The sequence below is a fragment of the Sciurus carolinensis genome, chromosome 9 (assembly GCF_902686445.1).
Source record: "Sciurus carolinensis chromosome 9, mSciCar1.2, whole genome shotgun sequence".
Lineage (NCBI taxonomy): Eukaryota > Metazoa > Chordata > Mammalia > Rodentia > Sciuridae > Sciurus > Sciurus carolinensis.
In genome coordinates, this window is record NC_062221.1 from 86,205,353 (window position 1) to 86,225,160 (window position 19,808).

The 19,808-nt window shown below is 36.2% G+C and overlaps 1 pseudogene; it reads right to left on the bottom strand.

The window, feature by feature from the left end:
- Window positions 1-5,177: 5,177 nt before the first annotated feature.
- The window catches only part of LOC124993682 (serine/threonine-protein kinase PAK 2-like), a 105,028-nt pseudogene continuing 90,397 nt past the window's right edge, over window positions 5,178-19,808 (bottom strand).

A 19,808-nucleotide genomic window follows, 5' to 3' on the forward strand; every position in this document is an offset into this window, starting at 1 on the left:
GAAAAATTTCCAGTTTTCCTTCAATCATTATTTTCTGATTTCATTCCATTAGAATTGGACAATATATACTAGGTGGGATTTCAATTCTCTTGAATTAGTTTATACTTATTCAGTGACTTCTTATATATGTAGATATATATCTATGTGGCAGAGTGCTCCATGTGCGCTTGAGGAGACTCTATATTCTACTGTTGTTGGGTGGAAAGTGCCAAGTATGTTTCTTAGGTCCATTTAATCTACAGTGTTATTCTAGTCCTCTGTATCTTTAATGATCTTCTGTCTATATGTGGTCTCCCTATTGAAAGTAATGTATTGAACTGATTATTTGCTCCTACATCACATGCATGGAAACTAAGAAGGTCCCTGGGGTACAGCCTTCCAGCATGGCCCAGCAATTGCTCGAGGTATGCTGATTTAAATATTCCAGAATAACTGGATTTCAGCACACTGACTGGAGCCCACCTAGGCCTAAAGCCCATCTCGAGGAGTTCCACCTCCAGGATTAACCCACTCACCCTAGCATCCTGACCCTGAGGGGAGCAAACATCACACTATATGCTGCAGAGAAAAGGGGAGTTGAGGATCTTTTGATCTCCAAAAAAAATTCCCCAACTTTTCATAGATATTTATTTTCACATTTTTCATCCCCCCTGACATTTCCACCATTATTGAAAATAATTAATATTATGGATCACTTTACTAATGACTAGGATGTCTGATTAGTATATTTCCATTTTCATTGTGCATATTTTTTCTCTCAATTATGTTTTCCTCGATTCTCTTTTTTTTCTCCTGCTTACAGCTAAACTCTTGCTCTTTCTTCCACTCTTCTTTAATTTTCACTTCTATCTTCTCCTTACTCTTAATCATCACATCTTATACTACTTCTGTTCTCCCCTTGTCCACCCTTTGAAAAAATAAACCATCTAGCAATCTTACACTTTTCTGGTAGGCAATAATGGTACATATCATTTTTGTTTATTGTGACAAAACTGTAAACAATTCCTCAGGAGAAAATTTAGTTTGAGGTTGGATATTATTTGCATTGCTTGAGGTTATCATTTGTCTCTTCCTTTAAGGTGAGGAACATGTGTATCAATGTAGAAGCTCTACTGCCTCAGATCCATAATGCTGAATTGTTTGACACCCAAATAAAATGAAAAAAATGAGGAAAAAATTGTCCTAAAGAAACCAAGATGCTCCAATAATAGAACGACTAATTCCACAGTGGAAGCTATATCAGAGAAGGAGATAAGAATGTACATAGTAAAACTGATCTGCCAGGGAAAGGACAATTTAAGGAATGACATTAGACAGAAGAGATAGGAAATGAAAGATCACTTCAATAAAGAGATAGAGATTTTTGAAAAATAATCCAGCAGTAACCCTTGAAAAGATGCAATCAATAAACCAAATTAAAAATTCAATAGAAAGCATGACCAACAGACTAGAGTACTTGGAAGACAGATTCTTAGGTAATGAAGACAAAAGATATCATCTTGAAAATCAAGTTGAACATGGAGAAGATGTTGAGAGACTATAAACAGAAAGAACTTCCAAGTAATATGGGCTAAGGTGAAAAGATCAAACTTAAGATTTACCTGGATAGTTGAGGGCATAGAGGTTAAAAGCAAAGGAATGCACAAACTTTTTAATGAAATTATATCAAAAAATTGCTGAAATCTAAAGAATGAAATGAAAAATCCAATACAGGTGGCTTGCAGGACACCAAATGTACAAAACTACAGCAGCCTCACATCAAGGCACATTATAAGGAGAATGACTAACAGTATGAGTAGAGAATCTGAAAGGCCATGAGAGAAAAAAATCACATTACATATAGGGGGAAACCAATTGAAATCTCAGGTCATTTCTCAACCCAGACATTCAAAGACAGAAGGTTCTGTAATAATCAACACAAGATGTGAAAAAAAAAAGAAAAATAATGAGCAAAGATTTTGTATCCAGCAAAATTAAGCTTCAGATTTGAAAATGGAATACAAACCTTCCATGAAAAACAAAAGTTAAAAGAATTCACAAGTAGAAAATCTGCACTATAGAACATTCTCCACAAAATATTCCATGAGAATGAAATGGAAAAAAAAAAAAAAAAAAGTGAAAACCAGCAAAGAAAAAGAACTACACCAGAGGAATTATCAAGGAAGGAAAACAAATTAAAATTAAAAACCAGAAAAAAAACAAAATGACCAGAAATACACCTTATATCTCAACAATAACCTTGAATGTTAATTGCCTACACTCCTCGATCAAATGAAATATACTGACAGATTGGATGAAAAACAAGAACCAATAAAAGGGATAAAGAGTCGTTCCATACTGTATAAGGTGCCCTCTGTGTACATCAAACAAAACTTTCTCAGATTAAAGAGTCAAATAGATGAGAAACAATAATACCTGGTGGATTGAACATCCATTTCTCACTACTGGACGGATCTTCCAACCAAAGATTTCTGGTAACACTTAATGACATATTTTGGTGACATGGTCTTTAATGTGTTTTTCTGAAATGGCTTGATTTTTCTTCTCATTCTTTTGATCTCTTTGTTTTTCTTTTGAGGTGCTGGGTGTTGAACACACCCAAACACTCCTGCAGTCCAACTTATTCTTTATTATACTTATAGGTCAATACAATAAAAAAAAAAATAGGAATCTCATATTTCTGGCACTCATGCTTTTTAACTTAAAAATATTAGTCTACTGCCTTCTGGTTTTCATTATTGATAGTTTTTTTGGGATTACTCCTGTTGCTCTGCTTTGAAATATTCTGCATTTTATCTCTAGATGCTTTTAAGACTTTTTCTTCTCATATACTTTCAAGTTGATTTGATGAGGTATGACTTCTATCAGTTCAATTGGAAGATATTGTATTTTAATTTTATAATCTGCTTTTCTATTAATACTGATGTTTTGCTTGTTTTACTCTATGAACTTCTCATGTTTGAATTTGTTATTTTTAATAGTATCTGTCTACCATGTTTTATATGTTTTTATATTATCCTCAGTACCATATTTAGTACTCTGAATAATATTGACTACTGAACCACATTTTAGGAAGTTTCATTTGTTTGGTCTTCAATTCATTTTCTAATTCTTTCCTTCTCTGTTTCTGATTTGATCTTCACTCCACACTAGAGGATTTAAATTGCAGCAGAATATGTTCTGTTTAATTTCCCAGGTACTTTCTGGTTTCATTTTGTAATTATGCCTGTTCAGTGCTGATACTATGTAATTACATGGTGTATTTTGAACTTTGAATTCTATAGCCATTTACAACTAATCATTACATGCTTAGTGTGGTAATTTAAATATGAGAGGCTTTGATATCTAAATCTGTTGTGAAATTCAGTGAAAAATTAAGAGATACAATATAGCCAAAGCAATTCTTAGCAAGAAATATGAAGTAGGGGGCATCACAATACCAGACCTTAAATTATATTACACATCTATAGTAACAAAAACAGCATAGTGTTGACACTAAAACAGACAGGAAAACCTAGTATGGTACAGAATAGAAGACACAGAGTCATATGCACATAAATACACTTAATTCATACTAGACAAAAGTGCTAAACATATTCACTGGAGAAAACATTACCAATTCAATAAATGGTGCTGGGGAAATTGAAATTTCATATGTAGAAAAGTGAAAATCATCCCTTCTCTCACCATGCACAAATTCAACTCAATGTGGATCAAAGATTTAGGTATTAGAATAGAGGTCTTTCTAATAAAAGAAAAAGTAGGCCCAAATGTTCACCATATTGGCTTAGGATGGGACTTCCTTCACAAGACTCTAAAAGCAGAAGAATAAAATCAAGAATCAACAAACGGCATGGATTCTAAAAAGCTTCTTCTCAGCAAAGGAAACAATCAATAGTGTGAAGAGAAAGGCTACAGAAAGTAAGGAAATCTTTGCCATCTGCACGAGAGATACAGTATTAAACTCTGGGACATATAAAGAACTCAAAAAGTTAACACCAATAAACCAAATACGCCAATCAATAAATGGGCTAAGGAACTGAACAGGTATTTCACAGAAAAGTATAAACAATCCATCAACAAATATATGAAAAAAATGGTTCAACATCTCTAGCAATTATAGAAATGCAAATCCAACTACTCTAAGAATTCATCTCATTCCAGTTAGACAAGTAATTTCCAAGAATATAAGCAAGAATAAATGTTGTTGAGGATGTAGGGAAAAGGGACATTCATACATTGCTGGTGGGACTGCAAATTGGTGTAACCATTATGGAAAGGAGTATGGAGAATCCTTCAAAAACTTGGAATGTAAACACAATTTCACCCAGTTATCCTACACCTTGGTCTATACCCAAAGTACTTAAAATCAGCTAAGTACAGTGATGCAGTCACATCAATGCTTATAGCATCTCAACTCACAATAACTACACTATGGAATTATCCTCAGTGTACTTCAACAGATGAATGCATAAAGTAATGTGGTATATATACACAATAGAATATTACTCAGCCTTAAAGAAGAATGAAATGATGCATTTTACCAGTAACTGGATGGACCTGGAGAATAGCATGCTAAGAGAAATAAGCTAATTCTCAAAACAAAATGTCTAATGTTTTCCCTGATATGTGGATAGGAATTCACAATCACAGTGGTGGCTAGCAAAGTATAGAGTTTCTTTGGTTTAAGCAAAGGAATTGAAATGAGGGGCAGGCTTATGGGGATAGGAAGGCTAGTCGAATGGTTCAGACATTACCTCCCTAAGTGCATGTAGGACTACATGATGGATATGATGTACATCATGTAGAACCAGAAACATGAGAAGTTATACTCCATTTACATATGATGTGTTGAAGTGCATTCTATTGTCATGTATAACTAACTAGAACAAATGTAAGAGGAATAAATATTAGTGGCAGCCAGGGACTGGAGGAGGAGGAATGGGAGTTATTCCTTTATGGTGGCAGAGCTTCTGGTTGGAGTGACAAAACTGTTCTGGAAGAGAAGGTTGTACAATATTTTGAGTGTAATTAATGCCACTGGGATGTCCACTTAACATGGTTGAAATGGCAATTTTCATGTCACATGTCTTTTACAACAAGAATCACTTTATTAAAGTTAAGAAACATTTTCATGTTAGAAAATGGAAAAAAGAACATGAACCATGTCAGTGATGTTAATGGGGACTCCTCTTTTCTTTCTTAGCTGCCAGGATCAGTGGTGTCAATGTAGATAATGGTTTGGCCAGTTTCAGGAAGGGGTGCTATTAGGAAAAGGGGAGAGAGAAGAGCAGGAAGGTTATCAATAGAGAAACAAAACATTTCCTTTCAACTAAGCCCTGAAGACGGCTTATGAGTACAATTTTCTTAAAAAATGCATATGGTAATACTGCCCAAACCACTCCTAATCTGCAGGTAACTTCCTTAGTTGAACTGAGAATTGTTTAATTTTCCTAATTTCCAAACATCAACCATTAAATAGGTCATAAATACACTCGTTCCAAAATTGAATGAATACAATATTTCATAATATAAAAAATATACTACAACTATATTAAACTTTTATGTATATATATATATATATTATATATATGTTATAGGTGGACACAATACCTTATTTTACTTTTATGTGGTGCTGAGAATCAAACCAAGGGCCTCACATATGCTAGCAAGCGCTCTAATACTAAGCCACAACCCCAGTCCAAATTATTAAAGTAGCTGCATTAATCCTAGTGATCAATGAATAATGAAGTATTAATAGTATGAAAATTTTCTGTTGCTTATTCAAAAAGGGTCAATATTTTTCAAAATGACATCTTTTCCAAATTTACCTGTAAAAGTTTTGTGGCTGATACCTTTCTCTCCACATCCATTTCCAAACATGGATTTAAGAAATCGTGAAATATTGGGGAAATTGTCTCTACATTCGGAAGTTCTGCAGTTCCATTTCTTGCTATGAGCTCTAAGGTCTAAAAATGAACTTCATATCTGTGACCCTCTTTTTGGTGCAATGGCAGGGGGAGTGGGTAATGTGGGGGAGATGACAGTGAGCTACATCACTAACACTTTTTTTTTTTTAATTTTTGATACTGGGTCTCACAAAATGGTTGAGGCTGATTCCAACTTGTGATCTTCCTTCTTTGGCCTTCTGAGTCACCATGATTACAGGAGTGCAACCATTGCATAAGGTACTCCTGACAGTCTTAATGTAGCTCAACAAAGTTATAATGTACTCTTATTAAGTTTATGGAATTCTTGTGTGTGTGTGTCTGTGTGTCTGTGTGTGTGGTGCTGGGATCAAATACAGGGTCTTTGCATACTGGGCAAGCACTCTATCTGTGAATATCTCCAGCCCACCTTAATTCTCCAAAGAAAATCACTAATACTAAAGTTAGGTCATGATTATCTCTACCATTTTGGAATTTGTAACCACTCTCCTTCACTTCCTTTACTCTCTCTCTATTTTCAGTGGGTGCTTAAAGAACTCAACCAGGCATACTATAGGCAAATAAGTGCTCTACCATTGAGTTGTACCCCAGCCCTCTCTTTAATTTACATTGAGATAGGGTATCTCTAATTTCCCCAGGCAGGTCTCTAATTTGAGATCTTCCTGCCTCTGCCTCTCCAGAAGCTGAGATTACAGATGTGTGCCACCAGGCAGGGCAAGATCATCTTTTGTGTGTTGAACAATGAATGCAATACATCTTGCTTACGAAAACAAAATCAGCAACAAGTATAAAAACACCACCTATGATACATAAAAATAAAAAGAGTAGTGATGTCAATCCTTCAATAAATGTGCACAATCTTGTTAAAAACTCCCAAGCTATTTAAAAGTCATATTTCAAAACAATTGATTTGCTGAAACTCTCTTGCTAAATTAGCTATACGCCAGCTTCATCATTCCTAATAACAGATCCTAAAATGGCTAGATTGAACAGTGACTTAAAATATGGGTGTTATCATAATTGAAACAACCCCTCTTCAGAAAATCTTTGTATTCTTTAATTTTTTATTATTATCTTTAAATTTCTACTTATGAAAATATTTCTAATTAATCGACTATTTTATAGTAGAAGTTTAAGTTTTGAAATAAAGCAGACAATACAGACCATCTCTGAGTTGCCATGTGAGACAGGAGGAACACTTTAATAAATCTCACTGACCTCCTCTAATATTGAAGACACAACTAGAGAGCCTAGCAAATGTATTCTCTAAATGCCTACCTGATCTTAAAATGGGGATCCTATATTGTTCCCATATTAACCACTAATTTTCTTATTAATAATATCTTGCATTACTGTATAGTATACTTATCACAAATGATAAATATGTGTATATATATTTCTATATGTGAATATATTTTGTTTCTTTTCAGTGGTGGTGATGATTGAGTGCTGGAGATTCATGGATGCTAGGCAAAAACCCTACCCTGAGTTACAAACTCAGCCTAACAAGATTATAATTTTAAGAAGACCAATGTATTCTTTCATGGATGGTCCTTAAAACAGTGTTGTACCTAAAAACACTGTGAAACACAAGGTCACCTAGATTTTCTCCTGCATTAATTTTATTCTAAGACGTCAAGCCTCAGACAGAAATTAATTTCAGATTAAAAATTCAACACTATTGGAAATCGCTACACCTCCATCAGAAGGAGTAAGGATGGGAGACCACCAAGAGTCCCCTCAACCCTGCCCCCAATCTCCTACCCACCTTGACATCTGACTCACTTTACTCTTTACTTTTGTTTATGTTAATGATGATAAACAGCCCAGGACTCCCAGTCTTCTCCCAGTATTTCCACCCTAATGCCCAAGTGGCTCTGAACATGCTCCTTACTTTCACCAGCTGTGCATTCAGGGGCAACATTTCTTCTCACCCAACTCTAGGTCTAGAGATAAAGCAAGTGTCATTTTGGCTTCTCATTGCTCTCTGAAGTCTTCACTCTTCTTTTTCTCTAATATGCAGTCTTTTGAAGACAAATCTACCTTTCCTTGTTTTCAATGCTTACTAAACCCCAGGTCATTCCCTCCTCACTCCTTTGAGATCACAACTCTTTGCACTGTTACCTCTCACATTACTCCTGTCCTGATTGGTGGCTACTTCAATAGCTGCACAGAAGCCTGCTTCAGTTCCTTGTCCTCTGCTCTCATGCTCTCAGGGCTTGCCTTTCTCACCTTATACACTATGTCCTTCGCACTACCACAACAGATACCAGCAACCACCACCCTTACCATGTTTTTGCCTCTACCTCCTATCTTTTGTACTCCCAGTACTCCAAGGTCAGCAATCCTCTCACTCCACTGGGACCTAAAATCCCATAGGACATTCAGTGTTCATTGAACCTTTCACATGTCCCTTCCATGACCCTCTCCCACTCACTTGACAGCATTTATCTGGCTAAGATGTGCTTACAAGTGTGGACTTCTTTCCTGTATCCATCAGCTCAAGGTAGTGGATAAACACCACTTATCTGCAATGACTGGCATCACTTACCATTGACATCCACTAACCTCATATGGGCTCCTCGTGCCTTCAGCAGTCACACTACATCTCCCTACTCCACTCACTCTCCTACTCTCCATTCCTGTCCTAAGACACATGCACTCAGTTGTCATGTCTCCTTAACTGCCTCTTGGCTGTTAGGATTTCTCAGGCTTCCCTTGATTTTGGTGACTATAGAGAGTTTTGAGGAGCACCATCCAGGTCCTACATAATTCTTTGTAGGATACCCCTCCAATACAATGTGTCTGACTTTTGTATGGTTATCTCACAATTATGGGCTTTTGAGAGGAAGGTCACAGGATTAACAGTGCCACTTTCTTTACTTTCCTTTTCTTCTCTTGTAGTACTGGTGATTGATCCCAGGAGTGCTCTCCCACTGAGTTACAGCCCCTGTCCTTTTCATTTTAAACTTTGAGACAGGGTATCACTACATTGTGGAGTCTCGCCTCCAAATTGTGACCCTCTAGTCTTCACTAGCTTGGCCACCATGACTGGCAACACTACTCTTTTCATTGCATCATATTTGGGGACATACTAGCAACATGATTTATGACTGATCAGGTTGACCTTATCACCTGAACAAAGTCTTGTTAAGTGTTCCCACTGGGAAGCATCTCTTCCCTTTCCATATTGTGTTCACTGGAAGTCACTCTATGTTATCCATAATTGAGTAAACCTCTACTTCCTGCAGGATGGATGATCCACATAGGCTTTTAGTATTCTTCAGCATGGGTGATTGATCTGTCTCTTCTACCAAAAGTTTTTATTCATTTTAATCAGCATGAACTACAAATATTTATTTTAAAATTCATTTTATTATTCCTTACAACTCTATTTTGTTGTTCAAATTGCCCCTGCTTTGGTTTAGCTGCTCTCTCAGTTGCCCCCTATGATATACCTCCCTCCATCTAACCTCTTTTTAAAATTTAAAAGTTTATTTTTAATTGGGTACTAATAGTTGTATCTATTTATTGGGTATAATGTGTACAATTTTGATATATGTATATGTATGATTTACTTTTTGGGGGGCTAGTGGTAAAACTTAGGACCTCACACACAAACACATAATAGGGAAATCTCTACCACTGTGAAATTTCAAGCCCAGCATTTCCCCATTTTTGTTTTTTTATTAATCTTTAGTTATTAGTCACAGTTCTCAGATTTACCATTTAAATTTTCATTTTTCAATGACCATACTCTACCCTTCTACCTTCAAGTGATACACCCTGTGACACAAGACAAGACCCCAAGGTTTTTTCCCATGGCTCTGAAGCTTTTCTTGTCATTTTACAAATGCATATCTCCTGTCTCCACCGTTTTTATTTTTATATAACTACTTTTAACTTTAAAGATATTCACATAACAAAAATTTATATATTTATCCACATAGTTAAAAGTATATTCCACTTTCATATATTTGAGAAACCTGTATTTAGCTTTTGTAAGGTAGATTTCTGGGTTGATTTTTTCATACAGAACTTCATTCCACATTTACTAACACACTTTAAACTGTCTTCCAGCTCACTGGTTGTATTGCATTTAAAATTATTTTTTCCTTTATCTTTCTGCTTCAATGTGACTCATTTCTATTGCTACGATAATCTATCACTAATCCAACCAAAAATATTATAGTTTCCATAATGTGCTAGTCAGTTTTGTGTCAAAGGGACAAAATGCCTGAGGACAAAGCTTAGAGGAACAGCTATTTGGCTCACAGTATCAGAGGTTTAGTCCATGGTACACGGATTCCATTGCTGTGGTCTCAAGGTGAAGCAGAATATCATGGTAAAAGGCATGATGGAGGAGTGCTGTTCTGCTCCAGGTGGCCAGAAAGCACAGTGGGGGAGAAATGGAAAACAGGGAGCAGGGAAAATGAGCCCTTGGAGGGCAGCTTCCAGGGTCCCATCTCATCCAGCCACACTCCTACAGGTACCACCCAGTGCATTCAAACAAGGAGAGACTGACTGGTGATGACTCTCCCAATGCTCTCATTTCACTTACAAATAGTCCTGCATTAACACAGGAGCTCTTCAGGGACACTTCAAACCACAACCCAAAATTAAGTTAAATGTGGGTCTCTTCAAAATATGTCTTCCAAATATCTGACTCTTTAATACTTGAACCATAATTATAAAAACTAATTTACTGACCTTGTTTGCTAATTCTTTTTTCTGTGTTACTTCTGGGTTGTTTCAACTGAATATTTGCTCCTCATGATAAAATTGGTTTTCCTCCCTTTGCCTGTCTATTAAAACTTTGGATATCTGGATGCTTGTTAGTCCTGGCCACTTCTGGATTCCTATATATATTCTCTTATATTTTCCAGGCTGATCAAAGCACCTTTTCTTTGAATGACTGACCTATATAACTTTGGAGGCCATACAGGATGTAGAGTTTTTTTTTCTGGCTCGCTTCATCTTTGAACAGTCTTGATGATCTCCTCTTCATTTCTTACCCTCGAGGTGATCTGAACATATCTTGTGTTCTTCCCTGTTTCACATGCATGTGCCTCAGCCAGGTCAGGCAAGATTCTCACATGTCTTGTCTGCCTTCATTTTGTGGGTGTTCCATGAGAATATGTTTTGTTTTGGGCCATGTTCCTTCATCTTCTAGACAGGCTCTGATACATGTGGATCTTCTTAGATTCATGGTGTCTTGAGAGCACCTGATGCACAATACTCACCCTTCTCATGCAGGATTCCTTTCTCACTGATGCCTGGACAACTGCCCTACCTGCAGGCCAAGGTGCTTTTCCAGATTCAGCCTGGGAATGCAAACTCAAGCTCATACATGTCCAGCACATCTTATCAGATGCTGGCTCTACTGATAATTGATTACATATGGGATTTAACTGATTTCACTGGGGTACAACAAGACTTCTCTTGGAGACAGCAGAAGATGCTGAAGATTAGTCTCTTGTGATGCCTGAGTATGACCATCACTATAGTTGTGGCCATATAAATATTACTGAGGTGTGTTCTGGGATTTACTTATAAGCTATTAGGGTCTTATTTATAATATTTGTGAGGTAAATCTGAAACAATTTTTAATTTAAGGGTGATTAATCTCCCATCATGGAGACAAGGCTCTTGTGAGTCTTCTACTCAGTATAAGTGAAAGACTATGTTTTCCATGGTGGCTGATGGAAACAGACACTACCCCAGGGCCTGCACATGTGGCAGGCGCTTCTCTTTCCCATCTAGTTTCTCTGAGCTGGGGGTCTAACTATGTTACCCAGACTTGAGCTACATGATCCCTCAGCCTTTCAACAGGCTGGGATGAGGGTGGGCACCATCTCACCCAGTCCTGGGGTTTGTTTCTAGTGATGGAGGTTGAACTGAGGGTTTCGTGTATGCTAGGCACGTCCTCTACCACTGAACTGCACCTCAGCTCAGTCCTTTCCAACCTGATCAGAATTATACATCAGAATTCTTCTCACCAATTGGTTCTTCACACCATTCTCTGTTGAATGCTTAAGGGGGGGCCCTCCACAGGTCTTGGGACGCTTCAGCTTTCCTCCTATCACAACTTTTCCTCCAATGCCCCATCTGGCTTCTATCTATCTGTACAAGGCCTGGAAACCAGGGCAGTTGTAGGGTTGATTTCAGTTGCTACTCACTTTCAGACATCACTATCCTTCATTCATTGTATTCTGCAATGTCTAGAAAACCACTGATTCATATAATGTATTTTCTAGGAGAAGATCAGGTAGGGGTGTTTATCTGGTCCCTGTTACATGATTTTGATAAGATGATGACCCCATTCCAAGTGTTCACCAAAATTACATCTAAATTGATCAAGGCTCAGTCTTCATCTTAATGGAAGTAACTGTAGTGTCTGCCAAGCAAATCTCTCCCTCACTCTTTGTCTGTGGATTTCAAGGTATATCTTTATCTAGTTTTACTTATATTTCCTATCATTCCTTCTTAGTCCCCTTGCAGGTCTAATTCATCAACTCTTAGATATGACCTGTGTCAGGGTGCCAGCTCTCTTTTTGTCTGTCTATACCCACTTGGGCTTGTGTCCTCATCTTGCCTTGCAGCTTTAGAAAATATCTGTAACTGAGGAGCCTCAAGTTTCTATCAATCACCTGGATCCCACAGCTGCATAACCCACACCCTCATCAACATTTCCACTTGACCATCTCACTAGGTGTCCTAATCTTAACATGTTTTAATACATGAAAATATTGTCTACTAATCTCCCAACTACCCTCCAAACTACTCCATTCTTCTGCATTCCTTCCCATCTCAACTAAGCAAACATCCATTTCATTCTTCAACTTGCTTAGGCTAAACTCTTGGAAAAATTGCAACTCTTCTGTTACATAGTCTCTTCTTTCAAAATACATGCAGAATCTAATTTTGTTTTTATTATCTCTATGATTCCATCCTGATCTATATTACTGTTATTTCTGGTCTGACTTACTGCAAGAACTACGTAATTGGTTTTCTTGCTTCCTCTTTGCCTTCCTTGAGAAATTCTTCTTAACAAAGTAACCAGTGTGTGCCTCTTAAAATTTAAGTGAGACCATTTCATGCCTCCACTCAGAATATTCCAATGGTTTCCCCATATATACAGTAAAAGTCAGAATTTCCATCTTAGATAAAATTCAGAATCCTCACAAAGCACTACACAATGCCTCATTTCCCTGACCAAATTATGTGTATTGTTTGCTCAGTGAAACACCATCTTGGAAACTCAGTGAGACCCTGTCTCAAAACAAAAAAGAAAAAGGACTGAGTGAAAGCTTAGTGGTAAAGCATACCTGGGTTCCATCCCCAGTACCAAAAATAAATAAAAGCTTGGCAATTCCTGGAAAACTCTTCACTTTAATTTTGTACTCCACTGCACCTGTTACACACTAGTGGTAAGTTATGAAACTACCTATGATCAGTCTTAATAAATGAATCATATCTAAATGAATGATCCTAAAGGACTTTTCTGACTATTCCAGTGTATCTTCTTTTAATATATTTAGGAACTCACTTACTACTATATGGATGATTCTAATATGAACTAATCACATATCTATTTGAGGAAACTTCAAAGTCCTGACCAAGAATGTTAAAATTAGGAGATTGGATTTAAAAACTTATCTTAAATGGTTATGACAATTAAGTTCAAAAATAAGAAATTCACATTTCATTTTCACCCACTCAGGATCAAAGAAGACAGAGACATATCAATAAACTCCAATAATAAACTCCAATAATTTTATGTAGGTACTTAATTTCAACTTAGCTTCTAAAGTTCAAGTCAAGAAACTGAGGACAAAAGATGGGGGATGTGAAAATTAAAGGTCACAAATGAATAGCATAACTATTATTCTAGTTTATATTTTCAAAGCAGTAGCACTCCTAAGATAAGAACTATTATATGTAAACATCTATAGGAAACCAAGGTAAAAGTTTTTTTTTATATTTCAAAGTATTAAGGAATCAAGAACAAAACAATGTAGAACATGTAAGTGCTTGCAACAAGCCATCTATAAAGTTTTTTCAAGAGTCTTCTAAATCATATTGTTCTATATAACTATACTTACTATAGCCTTCTAATCAGACACCATAGTTACCCCCTTCCTGGATCCGTTTACTCTACTTATAAAGCTTGATGCAGGTCACAGATTGTTAATAAAATAAGAGGGAGAATAAGAAAGTGTTTCTCCTTGGAATATATTTCATGACTACAGGTTTCTATTTTGAAAAGCTATAGGTTTGGGCAAATATATACAAAACTCCTTGATGAGGTTTCGAAATATCTCCATGCTTATCTGCTTTTAGATTTGGTTTATAGGAAAGAAGTGCTCCCAAAGGGACTGACTTTCCTATCAGTACATAATAAATATGTTCCCACTGCCATGAGAAACAAGAAGAATATTCATTAACCTTCACTGTTTTTGTGTAGAACTGGAGGTTGAATCCAGGGTTACTTTACCCCTGAGCTATCTCTCTAGCCATGTTTATATTTTATTTTGAGAGAGAGTCTCACTAAATGACCCAGACTGACCTTAAACTTGAAGCCCTCTGCCTCAGTCTTCTAAATGGCTATGAGTATACTCATGTGCCACCATGCCCAGCTCACTAAATGTTAACTGAAGCAAATAATCCTATAAGAAAATAGTTTTTCTTTCTATCTTAAGGCAAAATAAAAGGCATATAACAATTCAACTGGGTATTTTTTTTTAAGTGCTGGAGTTAGAAACAAGGTCCTTGCACACCAGGAAAGTGCTCTGTTAATGAACTATATAGTCAGAGTTGGATCCAATGTTTTAAGAAATGTTATTTCAGGAAAAATGTGAAATGTGGATATCTTTCTTTGTTTCTGCATAATCTCTTCATCTGTCAAATTTGTCTTCTTTTTCAGCTTGACTGAAGACTTGGTACCACTGTCAACATCTGAATCACCAACAAGTGCAGGAATGGGGTCGTTTACACACCCTGTGGAAATCTGCAGAGATATAGTTCATTACTGAGGTAACTAAGTTGTCTCTCTTATTGTTCTACAGAATGCAATATTTTCAGAGTACAAAAAACATGTGTTGAAAAAAAGGTGAAATATTATTCTTTGCCATAGCATGAATGTATTTAGAAGTATAACTAGCAGCAGGGTGCAGTGGTGCATGCCCGTAATCCCAAGGGCTTTAGACGCTGAGACAGGAGAATTCCACATTGAAAGACAGTCTCAGCAAATTACTGAGGTACTAAGCAACTTTGGAAGATCTAGTCTCAAAATAAAAATAATAAAGGTGACTGGGAATGTGGCTCAGTGCTTTAGTGCTCCTGGCTTCAATCCATGGTTCCCCTTATATCCAAAAAAAAATAAAAGTAGAAAAAATAGCATGTCCATGGATAAAATGTATGTGTGTTCAGATGTAAAATAATGTAACAGTGACTAGGGTGGTAGCTCAGTTGTAGAATGCTTAGGTAGCACATGTGAGGTACTGAGTTCAATCCTCAGTACCACATAAAAAAAAATAATGAAATAAAGGTATTGTGTCCATCTACAACTAAAAATATTCTTAAAATTGAAAAAAAGAAAAATAAGACTATGACAATATATTAAAAATTAGCACACTTTAAAATGATGTTTTAATATGATAATATGCAAAAGATTAGAAATCTTGATGTTGAAATACACATTATTGATTTTCACATTTTACACAAAAATAAAGAGCCAGTTGTAAGGAATAAAAAAATCACAGTGCTCCCTTTGGAGATCAGCCTCCACTGGCAGTCCTTGGAGCTCTGCCTGTGCCCTGCACTGTGTCCACCACATCAGAGTCCACAGCAAGTCCCTCCAGTAGTTCTCTCTCCCTGGCTCCATCTGAGGTCATTCCTACTAATATTCTCCCTTAGCTGCTGAGGAAGTTCACTATCAACTATCTTTCGAATGACATCACGATTTCTAGAAAAATGTAAAAAACATAAAATAAAATACAAAATAGGGCACAACATAGAAAGAAAAATCCAATGAGTTAAGTATTCTCATTTATAAAGTAGAATTACAAATATTTTTCCAAAATATATGATGAGTACTCTCTAGGTAAAAATCTTAATTTTATCAAATTAATTACTCATAAAATATCTTGAACTCAAGGGATTTTTGAAATCATTGGTGAAAGTCAAACACAAACAGTTGTTTGTAGAAACAGACATGCACACATGCACACACCGGGTCACGGGTCAATCATTCACTGATCTGTATGAGGTGGTCCTGGGCCAATGACAGTAGGTGCAGCCTCTTCATCCCCATCATCCTCCTCTCTCACTGCAGCTGATGTTTCTGGTCCCTTGGTGTTCAGCTGTGTTCATCACATGAGCAAGGAAGATTAAAAGGTTACAATGTAACCATTTCTTTGTTTTTAAATCTACTTTAAGAAGTTATTATTTCATGAGCTAATGTTTATATGTTTAAACCTTATTGGTAACAATATCATCAATTAAAGAGATAAGGTGATTTTAAGAGATAAGGAAAAGTAAGTGTATGAAATAAAGATACGTGAAAAATATTCATGAGCACTATTTACATATATATTAAAGAGTTATTTACCTTTGATGGCAAAATTTATTTTAGAAAACAAAATAGAAGCAGATTTGTCTTGGGTAACCTAAATTAGTAGAACAACAAAGAGAAATAAACTAACTTACTCTACTGGTGATCCAGAAGGGAAAACGTACTTGTCTGAATATGAAAGAGAAAGAATGCTTGAAACAATTCAAGAAAGAAAACTTTTACATGACAAAAAGAAAAATAATATAAAAGAAGAGCAAGTGAAATTTCTGAAAATGATTTCATTTTAAGTAGAATAACTTCTTTAGTAAAATGCCAGTAAAAGAAAATAATTGATATAAGACTCAGTGAATAACTCTCCAATGTTAATGAGTCCTCAAAATACATTAAAAATCCTGAATTGATCATTAAAATGGGTGAATTTTATTGTATGAAAATTATACTTCAATAAATTTGTTAAAATGTAATGGAAACTATACCAGTCAATCTGTATTAAATTAAAACATTTACTGTTTAAGACACTTTCTCCAGAGAATTGCCTAGGAACAGGGGTACAACAAGCAACCAAAAAGACAACTGGGAAAACCACAATTTTTGAAATGTGATTTGTTTCTAAAATGCAATTTACTTATTAGTGGACCCAAAAGTTCTAGGTAAAAGTTTGCCATTTTCTGAAGGGTATACCAGAATAAAATATACAAGGTCAAGATCGATAATACTTGCAAAGAATTCTGCTTCTTCCTTGAACAAAGCCTTTATTTCTGTGATGATTTAAACATTAAGTATAATTGATTCAAACTACAAATGATTCTCATTTAATTTTATTATTTTTAAAAACCAGATATAAGTCTTCAGAGACAGAGAAACCTATTAAATGAAACTAACAGCCATCCTGGGGATGTAATTGGCAAAATCTACACTGAGATAAACAGGAGATATGATCTTTTCATCTTTCAAGCACAAGGCAAGGAAGAGAAAGCAGAAGAACCAGTGTGGGGAAGGAGAGTCTACCTCTCAAAAGACCTTCCTGAGGTGGTTCTACCAACTCTAAAATGGGGACTTAATTCTCATACTGATTTAAACGAACTATTTTAAAAATCCATTATATACCATTTCTTACCCAATGATATTCTAATTAGGAGGTATAAATCCTTTTAGTTCTAATATTTATTTTTATGTATTTACATGTTTGACAGATTTCACGTATTGAGAAGAAAACTTTTTTATACCAAGGTCTGTGCATCTATATAGAAAAACTTCCTTCTGGGCCACTGACAATGAACATATTTCTAGCATAAACATGTTCACAAATCCACACCTCTTCTGTCTAAACTGAAAATCACTTAAATCATTGAAGAGAAAAAAACCCAAGTAAATAGAACAGCAAATCCCACTGTCATGTTTAATTATAAAGTATAAAAAATGGGAAAATATTGAAAAACTTCCAATTCCATTTCTAAGCAATCTATGAGATTAATGAAATCCTCAGACTCCATATGATGTTGAAGAACCACCCAAATAGTTTACAAAAAGCAGAATCTCTACAAGACAAAGAAGGGACAATAAATATGAGTTAGCCTTTAGTTTTTTTTTCCAGAAATAGTCTTTTTATCTCACAGTGCTTCACAACTTTCTGTGTGATTCAGTCTTTTACCACTGTCTGATGTGTTACCAGGAGGAGTACAAGTTGAGATAATTCTGCTTTACTCTGTTGGACTCACAGAACTTTAAGACATTCAGCAGAAATCCAGGAGTCTTTCCTTGCCCTCCTTTTGTGGTATTGGATGTCTCTAACAATCAAGCCCACTGCTCTGGCATAACCTTACAAAAAGAAATTCAGAAATGAGTGGTGGTTTGATTGCTCTAACAAAATCACTTTTCAGAGATAAATATCAAAATATATGAAACAAAACAATGCAGATAATTTTGGATTCGACTAACTAATCTTCTTTTCTAGAGATTTACTTTCCTAGATTTGCTTTGGGAATGAACAGGAAAGTGAGAATGGAGTGCTGGGTTAGTTTGGGGAGAGGGACAGAAGTGTAAAACCTCTTGTTCATTACCCAATTGAGTAGCTCCTAACTGAAAAAACTTAAGCTGAAAGCAAAAGTTAGGGTACAAGAAACTAGATAAAGGATGCTTGCTTCTCTGATTCTTCTGTAGTGTTTAGATGAATACAGAACACGGGAGAGCCATGCCATTCCACCTTCACCTTTCAGGAAATGAATATATGGGGCTTCACAATTAGGAACAGACCTTATAAGTGGTTAAGAATTCACTCTTTTTTTCTTTTTTGTACTAAGTATTGAACTCACAGGCACTCAATAACAGAAGCACAACCCCAGCTGTTTTAGGATTTTATTTAGAGACAGGAGTTGTGGAGTTGCTTAGCACTTACCTTTGGCTGAGACTGGCTTTCAATTTGCACTTCTCCTGCCTCAGCTTCCTGAGTCACAGGATGACAGGCACAGGCAACCATGCCCAGCCTGTTTCATACCTGAAAACTGATCTGACTATAGCCTGTGTCTATATTGGAAAATAGGCCCAAAGAAAAATAACAATTCAAAATACTAGACAAAATGATTTTAAAGGATAGAATTTTTTTGTGGGTACATTTTTAATAGTATCACTCCAAACATGACACTAGACCACTGTGTCCCATGTTGTATTTTATTTAGTGACAGAGTTTCACTGAATTACTGAGGACCTCACATTTGTGGAGACCCACTTTGAACTCACAACCACCCATCTGAGTCTCCCCAGCCTCTGGGATTAGAGGCGTGCACCACTGTGCCCAGAAAGAACAGATTACATAATAAAAGTGCATTTAAACAACATGGTAGTAAGATTTAGTTCCCACCACCTTGATTGAAGCTCCTCAAATAAGAAAGCAGTCTTCTCTACCACTGGCCCACGTGAGATCCAGGTATGATGATACAGGCCTGTAATCTGACTGACTCTGGATGAGGCAGGAGGGCTGCCCCCTCAATTTACTACAACATTTTTCTCAAGAGATGAGAATGCATCTCAGTGTCAGAGCACTGCTCGAATTCAACCCCAAAACCACAAAAAGTGAGAGGGATGAAGCAATGGGAGATGGACCCCATTTCAAATGAGTAACAAGGAAAGAGGCTTTCTTAATACCAATGTTATTTCTTGGAGGTAATGTTATGGAGAGTTTAAGTTGTTATGTGTGAAATTTTGTTTTCACTTGCAGATGATAAACATGGACTCCTTCTGCAGTAGAAAGGCCCTGCAAGGGTGACAATGTCTCACTGATAACACAC